Source organism: Bos javanicus, chromosome 4 (genome assembly GCF_032452875.1).
Source record: "Bos javanicus breed banteng chromosome 4, ARS-OSU_banteng_1.0, whole genome shotgun sequence".
Lineage (NCBI taxonomy): Eukaryota > Metazoa > Chordata > Mammalia > Artiodactyla > Bovidae > Bos > Bos javanicus.
This window is the reverse complement of record NC_083871.1, coordinates 109,929,056-109,948,057: the sequence shown is the minus strand read 5'-3', so window position 1 is coordinate 109,948,057 and position 19,002 is coordinate 109,929,056.

Below are 19,002 nucleotides of genomic sequence, written 5' to 3'. Positions count from 1 at the left end.
AATTCTATATTAAAGAATATTTTATTGGAAAATTGCCTTGTGGTTATTCTTTCAATTTCCCTGCATTTTACATTGCTTACCCATTGTTAAAAAGTCTTGAGCTGCTAAAAGAGATTGCATAAATTGCTGTTTTTCTGTCTTTCTAGTTTCTGCCTCTTAAATTACATGATAAAACTTAATTATCTCTGGTGAAGCTAATGTAGGCAGAGAAGAGGAAGAGACTTGGTAAAGCTCCTACTATACACTTGATTAAGCACAAACTCAAAATTCTGTTTATTAATATTGATTGGATGCTGAAAGAAGATATGTTGGAAAGTATAGATTCAGTTGCAGTGTGTATACTCATAAGGAAAAGAGAAGCCTAGATTATTCTGCAAGGAATAACAGCTTCAATAAATGCAGTGGTACTTTTATATGCAATTTTAAGTCACATATAGACTTCTGAGCTGATTTACAAATCGGTCTTTTAATTCAGCATTCCATAATTTCAGAGTTTGTGCCATTAAATTCCAAGTTATATAAACATTCAGACTCAATCACTCTAAGTCTCTTAAATTATTCCTTATGCTACCATGTATTGCTTAGAAGACACAGAAATTTCTTTTTAAACCTAAATGATCAATGAATGTAGGATGGCTCTCATTTCATCTCTAGCAACAGTAATATCAAATAATTAAAAATGAAAATGTGGAAGATTCTGGGAAGATGGTAGCCATGATGTTGTTTTGAACATCCCAGAGTCTTCTTATTAAACAAAAGTAGAAACTAATTAGCAAAAGCAATTATATCAAAGGCATTAGAGATATTTACAACAAAGTTAATTGACAAGGTATCCCTATGGACCCTGGAATACAGACATATAGTGAAAGGCTTTCAACATTTCTAAGACCTGCATAGAATCAATTTTGTGCAGAAGAAAGCAGAGGATAGAAATGAGGAGTATAAAAGATCTTGAAACAATAAACATTCAAAATATTCAATAGTTATTTACTGAAAAACAGCTACAACTGGGAGTGATTTTATACAATCTAAAAATTGGTGAGAGTGAAGGATCTAAACAGGCTGGTGCGATGGGGCTATGTTGCTTCAGTTGTGCCTGACTCTTTGCTACCCTAAGAACTGGGGCCCCCCAGGCTCCTCTGTCCATGGGATTTCCCAGGCAAGAATACTGGAGCGGGTAGCCATTCCATGCTCCAGAGGATCTTCCCAACCCAGGGATCAAACTGGGGTCTCCTGAATTGCAGGCAGATTCTTTACCATCTGAGCCACTGGGGAAGCCCACTTTATGGAATACTTATTTTTATTTCCATAAATCATTATCTTCACCGATACTGTGTTTCTTGCTTTAAGTTTGGTAGAATTCCTTTTTCTCTGGTTTCATGTGTATATAATTAACAGATAGCACTGTTTAAGGTGTATATAAAGAAATGGCACCCCACTCCAGTATTCTTGCCTGGAGAATCCTGTGGACGGAGGAGCCTGGTGGGCTGCTGTCCATGGGCTCACACAAGGTTGGACATGACTGAAGCGACTTAGCATAGCAAGGTGTATAGATAGCATAATGATTTGACTTCCATATATTTCAATATGATCAGTACAATAAGTTTAGTTATCATCTGTCATTTTATATTGATACAAAAATAAGAAAAATGTTTTATCCTTGTATGAAGACTCTTAGGAGCTACTCTCAAAAGCTTTTAAATATACCAGATAGCACTGTTAACTATAGTTATCATGTTGTACATGACATTTCCAGTACTTCAGTGCAGTTGCTCAGTCATGTCCAACTCTTTGCGACCCCATGGACTGCAGCATGCCAGGCTTCCTTGTCCATCAGCAGCTCCCGGAGCTTGCTCAAACTCATGTCCATCGAGTCAGTGATGCCATCCAACCACCTCATCCTCTATTGTCCCCTTCTCCTCCTACCTTCAACCTTTCCCAGCATCAGGATCTTTTCCAACGAGTCAGTTCTTCACATCCAGTGGCCATAGTATTGGAGTTTCAGCTTCAGCATCAGTCCTTCCAATGAATACTCAGGACTGATTTCCTTTAGGATTATCTGGTTTGATCTTCTTGCAGTCCAAGGGACTCTCAAGAGTCTTCTCCAACACCACAGTTCAAAAGCATCAATTCTTTGGTGCTCAGCTTTCCAGTACATACTTATCTTCTAACTGGAAATTTGTGACTTTGACCACTTTCATTCCACATGCAAGTGAAATCATACAGTGTTTGTCTTTCTCAGTCTGACTTATTTCACTTAGCATAATGTCCTCAAAGTCCATCCATGTTGATGCAAATGGCAGGCTTTTCTTTTTTTCATGCCATATAATATTTTATTGTGTATTCATGACCCGATTTCTCCATTGATGCATCGATGGACACAGGTTGCTTGCATATCCTTGCTATTCTGAATAGTGCTGTTATGACATGAGGATTCTATGACTTTTTAAACATGTTCTTATTTTTGAGTTAAATTGAGTATATTAGGGTATATGCCATGATGATTGGAAATATATAAAGAGATAAATGATTACTATCATCAAGCTAACTAACATATCATTTCCTTGCATAACTGCCATTTTTATGTATCCCCCTTATCCAGCTAATAGATTTCAGTTAATAATTAAAAACTCAACTGACACATTATCTCTTCTAGGGAAAGTTTCCTGACCTTAAAGGTAAGCTTTGACATCGATTTTTTAACCAAAATTTATGTGATTGATATATTATATGCTATTGATATTTTATTGATACTATTTGTTTATATACAAACATTACCTTCAGTTACATCACTAGGTAACATTTTTTTCTATAAAGGGCCAATATTTTAGACTTTGTGGGCCATAGTCTCTGTTACAACAACTCAACCCTGTCACTGTAGTGTGAAATGATATGCACGAATAATAAATATAATCAACCATAAACAATATGTAAATAGCAATTTATGAAAAGAAAAGACCCAATGAAAAAATATGCAATGGATGTAGAAGAAGACAGTGACAAGCTAACAAAAACAAGCAAGCAAAAAGAAACCAAAGGAAATATACATGATTGTGTCCAGGTAAAATTTTATTTACAAAAAGAGGCAGCCAGCTGGATTTGACCTCTGGCCCATAGCTTGCCAACTTTTGAATTTGCTGACTAAGATTTACCTTTGATGCTTGCTATAAAATGTCTATGGTGAAGCATTAGTATTTATTATATCATAGTAGGTATAAAAGTTCAAACTGCTAAACAGACCTGGAATTCCCAGTAGAAACAGCTTGTCTTAATTGACTGTCTTTCATTACCAATAACAGATTCTTGTACATAGTCAGACAAAAACATGATAAATTCTAATAATACATATGTAGACTGTTACAAAAATTAGACAGCATATTTTTTATAGTATGGTTTATAGAAAATGGCTGTGAAAGGAATCGGTCAAGAAATGTTCATCTTCTTGCAACTTCCTTGGGGTCCAGGTGTTAAAACTTTGCCTTCCAACACAGGGACTGTGGGTTCAATCCCTGGTCAGGGAGTTAAGATCCCACAAAGAAACCAAAACATGAAAGAGAAGCAATAATATAACAAATTCAATAAAGACTTAAAAAGTGGCCCACATCAAAAAAAAAAAAAAATCTAAAAAACAAAGAAAAAGAAAAAAAAAACATTCCTCTCCTTTATATATGGTCCTTCTTATATGAATGTATCATAAGGTATCAGATTAGAGCTGCACAGTGGTTTATTCAGGATACTCTTTTATCTAATCCATCTCAAAGACCTTTTCAGGAATTGTTTACTCTTAAAAGTGTTATAATTTGTTGAGAGCAATGTAAGGACCAAAATTCACACCCACAAAGATGGCATTAATTTTATTTTATTGTAAATTATTTTAGTTTATAATAGAATAATTTTACCATCGACATAGTTTCTTTTTTCCTAATGTTAGCTGCACAGGGTGATTTTATGATCACACTAAGTTATTCTTCATTTTGTGTCAACAATAATCTTTCCAGCCCTCAGGTAGTTATAATTCTCTGCTTTGTCCTAAAATCTAGGACGGGAGAGAGACAGAAAACATTAAGCATGCCATATAAAACCTACCATAATGGATTGCTTTATTTTTAAAGGTTAAAAACCTTAAAATCTAATGTTGGTTTTATATGAGTACAACAGAGCAGACACCTAGAGTTTGAAGTCTACATACACATACATTTCCCAAGCCCTTTGAAAGTGATCTAATAAAGGTTAAACCAATAAAACAGACACTTGAAGATTGCTATTAAATTGGAATGAGAGAATAGTGGTGTTTACCATATTTCCATAAATATAAAGTCCCAATGGTATTTTCTATTCTAAATTTAAATTGCCTTTACTCCCAAGATTTTCATAAGGGACATATAAAATTAAGATGAAGTAGACTTAGTAAGCAAAAGTATTTCAAGTGTTTATGTGAACATGTGTGTTTTTAGCACATTTATAACAACTCATTTGAAATAGGTATTTTTTTTTATTGTTTCCTGAGATGGGGTCTGTAACTTTGGTGTCCCTTTTTTGCTACTATAACAAATTACAGCAGACTAAGCAGTTTACAGAATACAATTTTCTATCTTCTGCCAGTCAGAAATTTGGTATGGGCCCCACAGGGATAAAATGAAGCATCAGTAGAATTCCTTTCTGGAGATTCTAAGGACAAATTAGTTTCGTTGCTCATCTGTTTTGTTAGTAGAATTTAGATCCTTGTGGCTACAGGAAAAGCTCCCTGTTTTCTTGCTGGCTGTCAAATGAAGATTATTCTCAGCTTCTAGGAACCACTACAGTCCTGGGCTCATGACCCCTCACTCTGTCTTCCAAGCCAGAAGAGGTAGAAGGAATCTGTATCAAGCTGAATCTCTCTGCCCTACTTGGCCAACTTCTTAAAAGTGACATGATTACACTGGGTCCTTTTGAATAGTTCATGATAATCTCCCCATTTGAAGGTCAGTGGATTACAAAATTTATTCCACCTGCAACCTTAATTCCCCTTTGCTGTGTAATATAACATATTCACAGTTTCCAGGATTAGGATTAAGCCATAGACATCTTTGGCCTGGGGCTTTCCTGGTGGCTCAGATGGTAAAGAATCTGCCTGAAATGCAGGAGACCTGGGTTTGGTCTCTGGGTTGGGAAGATCCCCTGGAGAAGGAAATGGCAAATTATTCTTGCCTGGAGAATTCCATGGACAGAGGAGCCTGGAGGGCTACAGTCCACGGAGTCACAAAGAGTCAGACATGACTGACACACACACACACACACACACACACACACATTTGGCCTATTCAACATGCCATATTTGATAATTTCCAATATCAATATCAATAGACAATAGCAATAGTAAATTCAATTACTGACTGCAAAACTTTGAGGTAAGAATAACAATGGTTACATTTTTATTGTTGGCCTCTAATTCTCATAATAAAGTTGAAGTCAAAGATGCAACAGATACTAAATAAGTCATTTGATATGGATACTGGTTATCTGAGCTGTAGGCAAGCAAGTTTTATTGTAATATTATCAGTTGGGAAATAATTGAATATTTTTTTAAATTTAAAGGAAGTAATATTTAGGTAGAGTTGTAATTTCTAGAACTGTGGATGTTGTGTTTTATGTACTTTGGAGTAAAACTTCCAATTTTGGTATACATGGGGGTCTTGCAGATACTTTCTTAGTTAAAAATAAAAAGATTTGGTACATTCACCCAAAAAAGTCTGCCTGAAAACCTGTTGTTCTGTGAAATAATTCCTAAGGATGCTCTTCACTCTATTTCTTACTAATTATTCAAAGACAGATTTGGTTTTAATTTTATTTTCAATAGCTCAGTTTTTCATCCTTGAACATCTAATTTATATTTTTTCCCCCATCATGCCTTTCTACCATCAATTTCAGAGGTAGCTAATCATTCAGGGTTTTTCTCACCTTGTTTACTATGCTCAGAAGTATATCTGCTACCTTAGTGGTTCAAGTTTTCTACAGCAGCATGGATCAAGATATGGTAAAGGGCCAATGGAACTTTTTCCCATTATTAAACTTAAACACTAATCAGATCATTTTTATTTGGTATAGCTTTTATTTTGGAGTATTAATTTAAGAAGAATAACACACTTGAGTATATTCAAAGAGGAATGAAAATATAATTAGCAGCTCTGACAAGTACATTTTTAAAAATGATGAAATTACCATTGTTTTGTCTAAAATAAGAATTAAGTGACACATGTTATTTCCCTATATTTCACTGATTTGTTAGAGAATGTTGATGCTTCTAATATTGAAGTATTTGACTATATATAAACATTATGTTAATATTTTATCATTATTAAAGTTGCACAGACTCATATCTGAGTCAGTTATGCTATTCAAACATCTTATCCCTGGGTGCCTCCTTCTCCTCCTTCAATCACAATCAATCTTTCCCAGCAACAGGATCTTTTCACATGAGTCAGTTCTTTGCATCATTTGGCCAAAGTATTGTTGTTTCAGCTTTAGCATCAGACCTTCCAATGAATGTTCAGGGTTGATTTCCTATAGGATAGACTGGTTTGATCTCCTTGCAGTCCAAGAGGCCCTTAAGAGTCTTCTCCAGCACCACAGTACAAAAGCATCAATTCTTCAGTGTTTTTGGGCTTCCCTTTGTGGCTCAGCTGGTAAAGAATCTGCCGGTAATGCAGGAGACCTGGGTTCAGTCCCTGGGTTGGGAAGATCCACTGGAGAAGGGAACGGCTACACACTCCAGTATTCTGGCCTGGAGAATTCTGTGGACTGTATAGTCTACTGGGTTGCAAAGAGTTGGTCATGACTGAGTGACTTTCATCTCACTTTACTTCAGCCTTCTTTACGGCCCAACTCTCACATCCATACGTGAATACTGGAAAAAACATAGCTTTGACTTGTTGGCAAAGTGATGTCTCTGCTTTTTAATATGCTGTCTAGGTTTGTCATGGCTTCCCTTCCAAAGAGCAAGCATTTTTCAGTATCATGACTGCAGTCAACATTTGGAGTCCAAAAATAAAATCTCCCACGTTTCCACTTTTCCCCCTTCTATTTGCCAAGTAGTGATGGGACCAGATGCCATGATCTTAGTTTTTGAATGCTGAGTTTTAAGTGAGCTTTTTCACTCTTGCCTTTCACTCCCATCAAGAAGCTCTTTAGTTCCTGTTTGCTTTCTGTCATGTATCATCTGTATACCTGAAGTTGTTATTTCTCCCAGCCATTTTTATTCCATTTGTGATTCATCTAGCCTGGCATTTCACATGTTGTACTCTGCATATAAGTTAAATAAGTATCGTGACAGTATACAGCTTTGAAGTACTCCTTTCCCAATTTTGAACCAGTCCATTTTTCCATGTCTGGTTCTAACTGTTGCTTCTTGACCTGCATACAGGTTTTGCAGGAGGCAGGTAAGGTGGTCTGGTATCCCCATGTGTTTAAGAATTTTCCACAGTTTGTTGTGATCCACACAGTCAAAGGCTTTAGTGTAGTCCAAGAAGCAGAAGTGGATGTCTTTTCTAGAATTCTCTTGTTTTCTCTATGATCCAATGGATGTTGGCAATTTGATCTCTGGTTCCTCTGCCATTTCTAAATCCAGCTTGTGCATCGGGAAGTTCTTGGTTCATGTAGTGCTGAAGCCTAGCTTGAAAGATTTTGAGCATTACCTTGCTAGCTTGTGAAATGAGCAGAATTGTGCAAAAACGAAAGTCAAGGGAGAAAGGGAAAGATATACCCAACTGAATGCAGAGTTCCACAATAGCAAGGAGAGATAAGAAAGCCTCTTTAGAGAATAATGCAAATAAATAGAAGGAAACAACAGAACAGGAAAGACTAGAGATCCCTTTGCTCAATTGGAGATATCAAGGGAACATTTCATGCAGGGATGGGCATGATAAGGGACAGAAACAGTGAGGACAAAACAGAAGCAGAAGAGATGAACAAGAGGTGGTCAGAATACACAGAAGAACTACACAAAGAAGACTGTAATGACCTGGATAACCACAGTGGTGTGGTCACTCAGCTAGAGCAAGACATCCTGGGTATGAAGTCAAGTGGGCCTTAGGGAGCATTAGTGGGAACACAACTAGTGGAGGTGACGGAATTCCAGCTGAGCTGTTTAAAATTCTAAACGATGATGCTGTTAAAGTGTCAGCAAATTTGGAAAACTCAACAGTGGCCACAGGACTGGTAAATGTCAGTTTTCATTCCAATTCCAAAGAAAAAAGATGTCACAGAATGTTCAAACTTCATCATAAGGAGTAATTGAAACAAACCCATATCCTAAAAATTCAAACTTTTTTTTTTATCAGCTTATTTTCTGAGTTATTTAAATTTATCTGTTCATAGCAAGATCATCTGTAAGAACTAAATTACATGCCCTCTGGGAGACAATAACATCATTTGGAGCCACAAAAGAGATCTATTTTATTTTCCTACAAATAAATTGCTGTTGTTTAGTGACTGAGTTGCCTCTGACACTGTGATCCCATGGACTTTAGCCCACCAGGTTCCTCTGTTCATGGGATTTCCCAGGCAAGAATACTGGAGTGGGTTGCCATTTCTTTCTCCAGGGGATCTTCATGACAAAAGGACATCTCTCAATTAAACATAATCAGGCATTAAAGTATGTTGGAACTCCATAATAAAAAAACAACTAATAAGAATAGAAATGCAGGTGACCCATATATTGGCTTTATATGAAAAGGTTTTATCAGTAGTAGTTTAAAAATCCTTGTATTTAAGAGATCCAAGGGATTAACTAGCATGATCAAATCTTTCACCAGAGAAATAAAAAATACCAAATATCAAATATAATATCTAGGATGAAAAATAGTATTAATAGTTTGGTGGTGATGGTTTAGTCGCTGAGTCGTGTCTGACTCTTGTGACCCCATGTGACTATGGCCTGACAGTTTCCTGTGTTCATGGGATTCTCAAGGCAAGAATACTGGAGTGGGTTGCTATTTCCTTCTCCAGGGGATCTTCCCGACCCAGGAATGGAACCCAGGTCTCTTGCACTGTAGACAGATTGTTTACCAACTGAGCTACAAGGGAAGTCATAAATAGTTGAGTGGTGGTTTTAATAGTAGATTGGACTTCCCTGGTGGCTCAGACGGTAAAGTGTCTGCCTACAATGCGGGAGACCCAAGTTCAATCCCTAGATCCAGAAGATCTCCTGGAGAAGGAAATGGCAACCCACCCCAGTATTCTTGCCTGGAAAATCCCATGGACAGAGGAACCTAGTAGGCTATAGTCCATGGGGTTGCAAAGAGTCAGACATGACCGAGTGACTTCACTTTCTTTTTTCTTTCTTTAATAGTAGATTAAAGAAAGTTCAGGTACAGCTGAAGAAAGAACCAGTAAACTAGAAAAAAATTAGAATACCCAGAGTAGACCATGGGAAGAAAAATAAATAGAAATTTTACAAAGTATAAGCAAATATATGGGATATGGTTTAAAATATAAATTGCATGTTACAAAAATCCTGAAAGGAGTAGAGAGGGGTTGTGAAAGGTGCAATATCTCAAGACAGAGAAACCAACAATTTCCAAAATTGATGAAAGATAGTTTGCTGGTTCAGGGAACTTTACAAATCTTTGGTTGAATAACTACAAGAGAATCTATACTTTGATGCATCATAGCGAAACTACTGAAATTCTTTTATAAAGGAAAAAATATAGCTTTCTGATGTAAAGAATGACTTCTTAGGTATCCTATTTGATACTTTTTCCCCGACCATTAAGTCGCTTTTACTGGTTTTATGTTCCCTAAGTGAAAGTGAAGTCGCTCAGATGTGTCCGACTCTATGAGACCCCATGGACTGTAGCCTACCAGGCTCCACCATCCATGGGATTCTCCAGGCAGTAGTACTGGAGTGGGTTGTCATTTCTTTTTCCAGGGGATCTTCCCGACCCAGGGATCAAACCCAGGTCTCCTGCATTGTAGACAGACGCTTTACCGTCTGAGCCACCAGGGAAGTTCCCTAAAGACCTTATAAAACTTGACTTGCAGTTATTTAATCATAAGCATTATTCATTTACAATCTGAAATCTTTGTGGACTCTATCCATGGTGTATTGTTTCAGCTGCTATCTATTCAGTGACGCTTCTCGGCTTTTAATCACATTGCTTTGGGTTGCTCGTTGTGTTTGTTCCTTATTCAATATGCGTCTTTGAGACTTAAATGAAGACAAATGAAGAAGCCATCATTCTGAGAAGAAATTTAAGTTAATTTAGTTGTTTTCCAAAACACTAAATCTTTTTCCAACTTTTGTCTTTTATTCTAATTTTTGTCAGTCTTAGAGGGATACAGCAACCTATTTAATGATGATTTTAGCATTTTGGTGTATGTGGTGAGATTGTTTAGACCATCCAGATGTTGGGATTTTAGGCTTCAAATCAAGAAGACAATTTGCAAAAGCTGACATATTTAAATACAAATCTCAGGGAAATTGGCTTTCTGGCTCAGGAACAACTCAGTTTACTTTGTACTTGCCAGAAGAATATTTCTTTGGATTCAGCCAAATGGTGAAGGACACCTCTTATAAATCTCCATCTTCAGGAAAAGATACTCTTAAAAAATTCATTTCCTGTTTGCTTCAAAAATGCATTAAAACTAAAGTTCAACTGTGCCTGGCTCGAGGTAAAAATGATTTCAATGTGTCTCTTATTTTTCTAGGTTTTGGCTTTCTCCCCATTTCTTCCAAAATGACTGTACCCTTTGACATTCCAAACTGCAAAGTATCAGAGTTCCTGTTGTTCCAGCTCTTCACCAGCATTTGGTATTGACAGTGTTCTGGATTTTGGTCATTCAAATGGGTGGAGAGTGGTGTCTCATTGTTTTAATTTGCATTTGCCTAATGACATGATTATGGCAGAAGGTGAGGAGGAACTAAAAAGCCTCTTGATGAAAGTGAAAGTGGAGAGTGAAAAAGTTGGCTTAAAGCTCAACATTCAGAAAACGAAGATCATGGCTTAAAGCTCAACATTCAGAAAATGAAGATCATGGCATCCGGTCCCACCACTTCATGGGAAATAGATGGGGAAACAGTGGAAACATTGTCAGACTTTATTTTGGGGGGCTCCAAAATCACTGTAGATGGTGACTGCAGCCATGAAATTAAAAGACGCTTACTCCTTGCAAGGAAAGTTATGTCCAACCTAGATAGCATATTCAAAAGCAGAGACATTACTTTGCCAACAAAAGTTCGTCTAGTCAAGGCTATGGTTTTTCCTGTGGTCATGTATGGATGTAAGAGTTGGACTGTGAAGAAGGCTGAGAACCAAAGAATTGATGTTTTTGAACTGTGGTGTTGGAGAAGACTCTTGAGTCCCTTGGACTGCAAGGAGATCCAACCAGTCCATTCTGAAGGAGATCAGCCCTGGGATTTCTTTGGAAGGAATGATGCTAAAGCTGAAACTCCAGTACTTTGGCTACCTCATGGGAAGAGTTGACTCATTGGAAAAGACTCTGATGCTGGGAAGGATTGGGGGCAGGAGGAGAAGGGGACGACAGAGGCTGAGATGTCTGGATAGCATCACTGACTCAATGGACATGAGTCTGAGTGAACTCTGGGTGTTGGTGATGGACAGGGAGGCCTGGTGTACTGTGATTCATGGGGTCGCAAAGAGTCGACATGACTGAGTGACTGAACTGAACTGAATGACATGATCTGGAGCATATCTTTATATGCTTATTTATTATGTGTATATTTTCTTTGAGATGTCTGTTAAGTGTTTGGCTCGTTTTTAAATTGGGTTCTTCATGTTGTTGAGTTTTAAACTTTCTTGGAATACTTTGGATAACAGTCCTTTATCAGATGTGTCTTTTGCAAATATCTTATCCCTACCTGTGGCTTGTCTTCTAATTCTGTTTATACTATATTTCAGAGTAGCAGCTTTCAATTTTAATGAAGTCCCATTTAGCAATTATTTATTTCATGTACCATACCTTTGGTGCTGCATTGAAATGTTTTTTTAATACCCAAGTCACCTAGGTTTTCTTCTATGTTACCTTCTAAGGGTTTTACAGTTTTGTGTTGCCCATTCAGATCTGTGATCTATTTTGAGTTAATGTTAGTGAAGGGTGTAATATATGTGTTTGGATTATTATTATTTTTTTTGCATATGGATGTCCAAATATGCAAGTCATTTCATGGAAAAGATTATCTTTGACTACATATTCCCCCCTCTGCCCAAGTCACAAAGAGTTTCTCTCAGTTTTTCATCATGAAAATCTGATGGGGATTCTGTAACTAAAACCCAGGAAGGTTTGGTAGTCCCTAGGACTGCAATTCTTAGGAGTTACTCACTATAATGATGGTCTACACTTAGACTTCAGCAACTCATCACAATTACCATTTAAGTGTCTCCACCTGTGTATAACTACTGCTATTTCTGTTCCAGGAAGTCAGATATGGTTGTGGGACTCTGGATTTGACTGTTTTGAAACTTAATGCCAGTTTGCCTTGTGACCTCTTTTCTGACATGACCAAAAGAAGTCACTGATTGTCCACATATTTAGATTTTTCTTGTAAGGAGTAATGATTTCTGTTTTGTATATTAGAGTCGTTTTCATTACTCAATATATTTACATGGTTCAGAAGTGGAAACAAGTATAAAGAGATCAGTATAAGATATCTCACTTTATTATTCATCTCCTGTGTGTCAAAGTGTTAGTTGCTCAATAGTGTCTCTTTGCAACCCCATGGGCTGTAGCCTGCCAGCTTCCTCTGTCCATGGAATTCTTCAAGCAAGAGTGCTGGCTGGGTTGCCAATTCCTTCTCTAGACGATCAACCCAACCCAGGGATCATATCTGGGTCTCCCGCATTGCAGGCAGATTGTTTACCATCTGAGCCATCAGGGAAGACCTATTAAAAATTAAGACTTAACTCTTAATAGATAGCTATTGCTATTTTTGTGGGGGTTATTTTAAAAATATTTTCATTTTATTTTTATGTATGTTTTATTATTTTTGTTGTTATTTTACCCTTTCAAACATTTCATGCAACTACAGATGTATATTTTCCATTTTTTAAAATAGAAATACTTGTAAAACATTTTTTCTTTTCTTTTTATACTTGTTACTAATTCCCAACTGATTTATTCAAAGAATTATCTTGATTTTTCATTGGAATAGAATTCCATTATATGGATATGCCTTACTTTTAAAAACATTATTGGCATACATGTATGATTGTTTCCAAACTTTCGCTATTATATTTATAGGGAAATATCTATTATATTTATTTTGCTAATATATTTCGCTATATTATATATATAGAACATTTTCCATATGCATGATATTTGTGAGACAGATACCTAGAAGTAAAATACCTGAAAGAAAATGTATATTTACTTGTAATTTTGAGAAGTATTTCTCAATATTTTATGTATTTCTCAATATTTTATGTATTTCTCAGTGTGGTAAGTGAAAGTTATATTTCAATGCAGCTTAAATTTGCAGCTATCTTATTTTAAAATAATGTAGTATTGTTAAGAGCTACTTTTATACCACTTGCCCAGTTATTAATTAAGCTGTTTCCCTCTTACTGATATTTGTGAAATTTGGCATTTTTACTGTGAGATATGAATTACAAATATGATTACCCAATTTATAATGCCTCATTTATCTTTTGAGTCTGTGTTTTCTATGCAGAAATATTTTTAAGATATATTTAGTTTTTTAAAATGTTTAGGACTTGAGGAATTTCTGACATGGTGAGATTTCTTCATAACTATGGAGTGATAAAATTTCTCATCTTTCAAAATTTGCACTTGAATCATTGGAATTTATCCTAATGTAAAGTGTATAAATATGGTGATATAGATTAGTTTCCATCTAGTGTTACTTCTACTCTTCCGAATTTTTAGAACTTTATTAATATCACTATTTTCTCTTCTTAATAATATTGCATTGTACCTGAAAAAGTTACATGGTGAGAGCATGCTTTCTGTTTTTTGTCTTTCTGGTTAAAATTACTATTTCTCATATAGAATGCTGATTTCTGAAAATTAACACATCAAGAAAGTTTTTATTTCTGTGGTACTGGTTTATCTTGAGTTGCTGAATCTTGCTAAATTTTGCCTTTTCAGTATACTTGTATATAGTAGTATGCCATTTTCTTCAATTTTAATAAACAAATTCCTAAAAATTGAACTAATTTTAATAATTAATTTCCTAAAAATTCAGCAATCTTCTCATTTCTGGAATAAACCTCATTTTGTAATGAACTGTTATTAAACTTTTTTCCGGATTACAATACCTAATATTTTAGTAAGTAGCTTTCATATTCATAAGTGAGATTTGTTTGGTTTATTTGTAAACAGTTTGTTTTCTATTTGTAAGCAATTTTCCTAGTTTGGCATCATTGTTATGTTCACTTACAAGTATCAGGAAATAATCTTTCCTTTTAAATGTATTTTAGTGGTAAAATAGAATTTCTAATACTATTAGGAAAAATGTCAAATTTATAAAAAAGTTAAAAGATGTAAACAGTAAATATCTGTATTCAGTTCAGTCACTCAGTCGTGTCCGACTCTTTGCGACCCCATGAATCGCAGCACGCCAGGTCTCCCTGTCCGTCACCAACTCCCGGAGTTCACTCAGACTCACGTCCATCGAGTCAGTGATGCCATCCAGCCATCTCATCCTCTGTCGTCTCCTTCTCCTCCTGCCCCCAATCCTTCCAATCATCAGAGTCTTTTCCAATGAGTCAACTCTTTGCATGACGTGGCCAAAGTACTGGAGTTTCAGCTTTAGCATCATACCTTCCAAAGAAATCCTAGGGCTGATCTCCTTCAGAATGGACTGGTTGGATCTCCTTGCAGTCCAGGGGACTCTCAAGAGTCTTCTCCAACACCACAGTTCAAAAGCATCAATTCTTTGGCGCTCAGCCTTCTTCACAGTCCAACTCTCACATCCATACATGGCCACAGGAAAAACCATAGCCTTGACTAGACAAACCTTTGTTGGCAAAGTAATGTCTCTGCTTTTGAATATGCTACGTAGGTTGGTCATAACTTTCCTTTCAAGGAGTAAGCGTCTTTTAATTTCATGGCTGCAGTCACCATCTGCAGTGATTTTGGAGCCCAAAAAATAGTCTGACACTGTTTCCACTGTTTCCCCATCTATTGCCCATGAAGTGATGGGACTGGATGCCATGATCTTCGTTTTCTGAATGCTGAGCTTTAAGCCAACTTTTTCACTCTCCATTTTCACTTTCATCAAGAGGCTTTTTAGTTCCTCTTCACTCTCTGCCTTAAGGGTGGTGTCATCTGCATATCTGAGTTTATTGATATTTCTCCCAGCAATCTTGATACCAGCTTGTGTTTTTTCCAGCCCAGCGTTTCTTATGATGTACTCTGCATAGAAGTTAAATAAGCAGGGTGACAATATACAGCCTTGACGAACTCCTTTTCCTATTTGGAACCAGTCTGTTGTTCCATGCCCAGTTCTAACTGTTGCTTCCTGACCTGCATACAAATTTCTCAAGAGACAGATCAGGTGGTCTGGTATTCCCATCTCTTTCAGAATTTTCCACAGTTGATTGTGATCCACACAGTCAAAGGCTTTGGCATAGTCAATCAAACAGAAATAGATGCTTTTCTGGAACTCTCTTGCTTTTTCAATGATCCAGCAGATGTTGGAAATTTGATCTCTGGTTCCTCTCCCTTTTCTAAAACCAGCTTGAACATCTGGAAGTTCACGGTTCACATATTGCTGAAGCCTGGCTTGAAGAATTTTGAGCATTACTTCACTAGCATGTGAGATGAGTGTAATTGTGTGGTAGTTTGAGCATTCTTTGGCATTGCCTTTCTTTGGGATTGGAATGAAAACTGACCTTTTCCAGTCCTGTGGCCACTGCTGAGTTTTCGAAATATTCTGGCATATTGAGTGCAGCACTTTCACAGCATCATCTTTCAGGATTTGAAAGAGCTCAACTGGAATTCCATCACCTCCACTAGCTGTGTTCGTAGTGATGCTTTCTAAGGCCCACTTGATTTCATATTCCAGGATGTCTGGCTCTAGGTGAGTGATCACATCGTGATTATGTGGATCGTGAAGATCTTTTTTGTACAGTTCTTCTGTGTATTCTTGCCATCTCTTTTCAATATCTTCTGCTTCTGTTAGGTCCATACCATTTCTGTCCTTTATCGAGCCCATCTTTGCATGAAATGTTCCCTTGGTATCTCTAATTTTCTTGACAAGATCTCTAGTCTTTCCCATTCTGTTGTTTTCCTCTATTTCTTTGCATTGATCACTGAAGAAGGCTTTCTTATCTCTTCTTGCTATTCTTTGGAACTCTGCATTCAGATGCTTATATCTTTCCTTTTCTCCTTTACTTTTCGCTTCTCTTTTCACAGCTATTTGTAAGGCCTCCCCAGACAGCCATTTTGCTTTTTTGCATTTCTTTTCCATCGGGATGGTCTTGATCCCTGTCTCCTGTACAATGTCACAAACCTCCGTCCATAGTTCATCAGGCACTCTATCTATCAAATCTAGGCCCTTAAATCTATTTCTCATTTCCACTGTATAATCATAAGGGATTTGATTTAGGTCATACCTGAATGGTCTCGTGGTTTTCCCTATTACTACCACCTAAATTATATAATTAACATTGTTCTTTGTTTTCTTCATAATACACACACATCAATTCCTATGTTTGCTATTTCTTGAATGCCTTTCAAAGTTAGTCTCAGAGTTTATTCAATTAAGCATTGTTCTTCATAACTTTTAATAGTATCACCCTGGTATAATTGACATGTATTAATAAGTGGCATGTATTTAAGATATAGAATTTAATAAGCTTTGGATAAAGTCACCACCATATTTAAGATAATGAACATAGTTACCCAAAAAAGGAATCCCTCTCTCTGCTTCCCCAGGCAAACACTGATCTCCTTTCTCTCTGAACATTAATTTCCTAAAATTTTTACATTATGTTTCATACAGCATGCATTTGTTTTTCTTGCTTTATTTCATTCTGATGCTTTTTGAAATTGATTTCTATTTCAGGGCTTATCAATGATCTATTTCTTATTATTGGTGAATATTAGTCTATTGTATGGATATGTTATAGTTTATTCACATAGTGATAGAAATTTAGGTTGTTTCCATTTGTTGGTTCTGTACAAAGTTTTATATGAGCATATGTTTTCTTTATCTTGGATAAATATTTAGTAATATAGTGCCTGGATCCTAAGGTGATAAGTTTTCAAGAGTCTGTCACACTCTTTTCCCAGGTATTTGTTCAACTACAATCGCGTTCCATGCATGCACACTTGAATACACTCTTCCAGACACTTGATATGTTCTGTCTTCTTCACTTTAGTCATTCCAGTTAGGTCTGAATGTCATACCCTTTTATTGTACTTTGCATTACTTTGACTAATGATGTTGAGCATCTTTTTAGGTGCTTTTCTGCCATTTATATATTTTCTATGGTGAAGTGTCTGTTCACATTTTTGCCTATTTTTAAGTTGAATCATTTTCTTTTGAATTTTGAGAGTTTTTAAAACATATATTACAGACAGGTGCTTTAGATAGGTATGATTTGCAAATATTTTTTCCCAGTCTGTGACCAAGAGACAGTCTGCCACTACTGCATGTCCTACTGAGGTTTTGAAATGAGCTCTTTTCAACCTGGCGAAAACAAAGCAGTGAACTTAAGCTTGTTCAGTTTTTTGTCTGAGGAGACAGAAGCCTGAGGTTTGTGGGCAAATGATTTACTAACCATCAGTTTAAAATTTTACAATTCTATAGGATTCAGTATTAACAACATGAAAGTTACTATGCCACATTTTTCAAAAGGGACAGTTACTCTTATAAGTCAAATAAGAAAAGCAAAAGAGATTCTGGTCTTTCCAGTGTCACACAAAGATATGGCAAAAAACACTTTCAGTATCTGCAGCTAACCAAATCAACATAAGTGGTATAAACTAGCAGAGGCCATTTTTAAGATACTTAATATTTGATTGAGACCATTTAGTTAGTTATTAAATCAGTTTCACTTATTCCTCATAGTATAAAAGGACATTATGGCTCCATTAAGTTTGCAATATTAGGCAGTAAGTATAAGGAAATTGAAAATTCAAGATCTTCCCAGCTATATTATCTTGGCCATCTTCATTTATTGTGTTTGAATAATTTATACTTAATATCAAATAATGAATCTCACTGAAAGTAAATTAGTCATTAAAATAAGTATCATTATTCCCATATAGAACTTGATCAGATTGGCTTAGGAATTTGCTGTTTAATTGAAATACTCTTACATAGTATTTAATTGGGGAAAAAACCTTTATGATTTTTGCTCTGCATCCTACAAAGTGTTTAGAATGATTAAAGACAAGTTGAATTCACGGCTAGAAACATTGTCTCTGAACCTGAGTTTTTACTCCATTCTAGATGGTGGACTGATTTTTGTGGCTCTTTATAGAATCCCATCTTATTCATTCTCTACTCTCTAGCACTGTTAGCACTAGAGTTAGCAACGCTTTTCCAGGTCCTGCACCTGTGTACACATGCTCAGTCATGTCCAACTCCTTGAGACCCCATGGACTGTAGCTCACCAGGCTCCTCTGTTATTGGGATTTCCCAGGCAAGAATACTGGACTGGATTTCCATTTCCTCCTTCAGGGGATCTTCTAACCTAGGAATCAAACCCTTGTCTCCTGTCTTCTGCATTGACAGGCAAATTCTTTACCATCTGAGCCACCTGGGAAGCCCCTCACTTATGCATAGACTTTATGAATTCTGTACTCTATAAACAAAGGAAATTTATTCTCTGTTGACTAATGTCTTTTCATCTTATATCCATTAAGCTTCCTTTTCTTTCAACTGTCTTGAATTTTTTTTTATTAAGAAGGAACTCATTTTCTGCATAAAACATTTTTTAAAGTGATGGGTTTATATTATCCTTTAATTTTAATTTCCCTTGGTAGGAAGCATGTGATTAAGAAAATCAACTATTCTTCACTTCTCATACAATAATA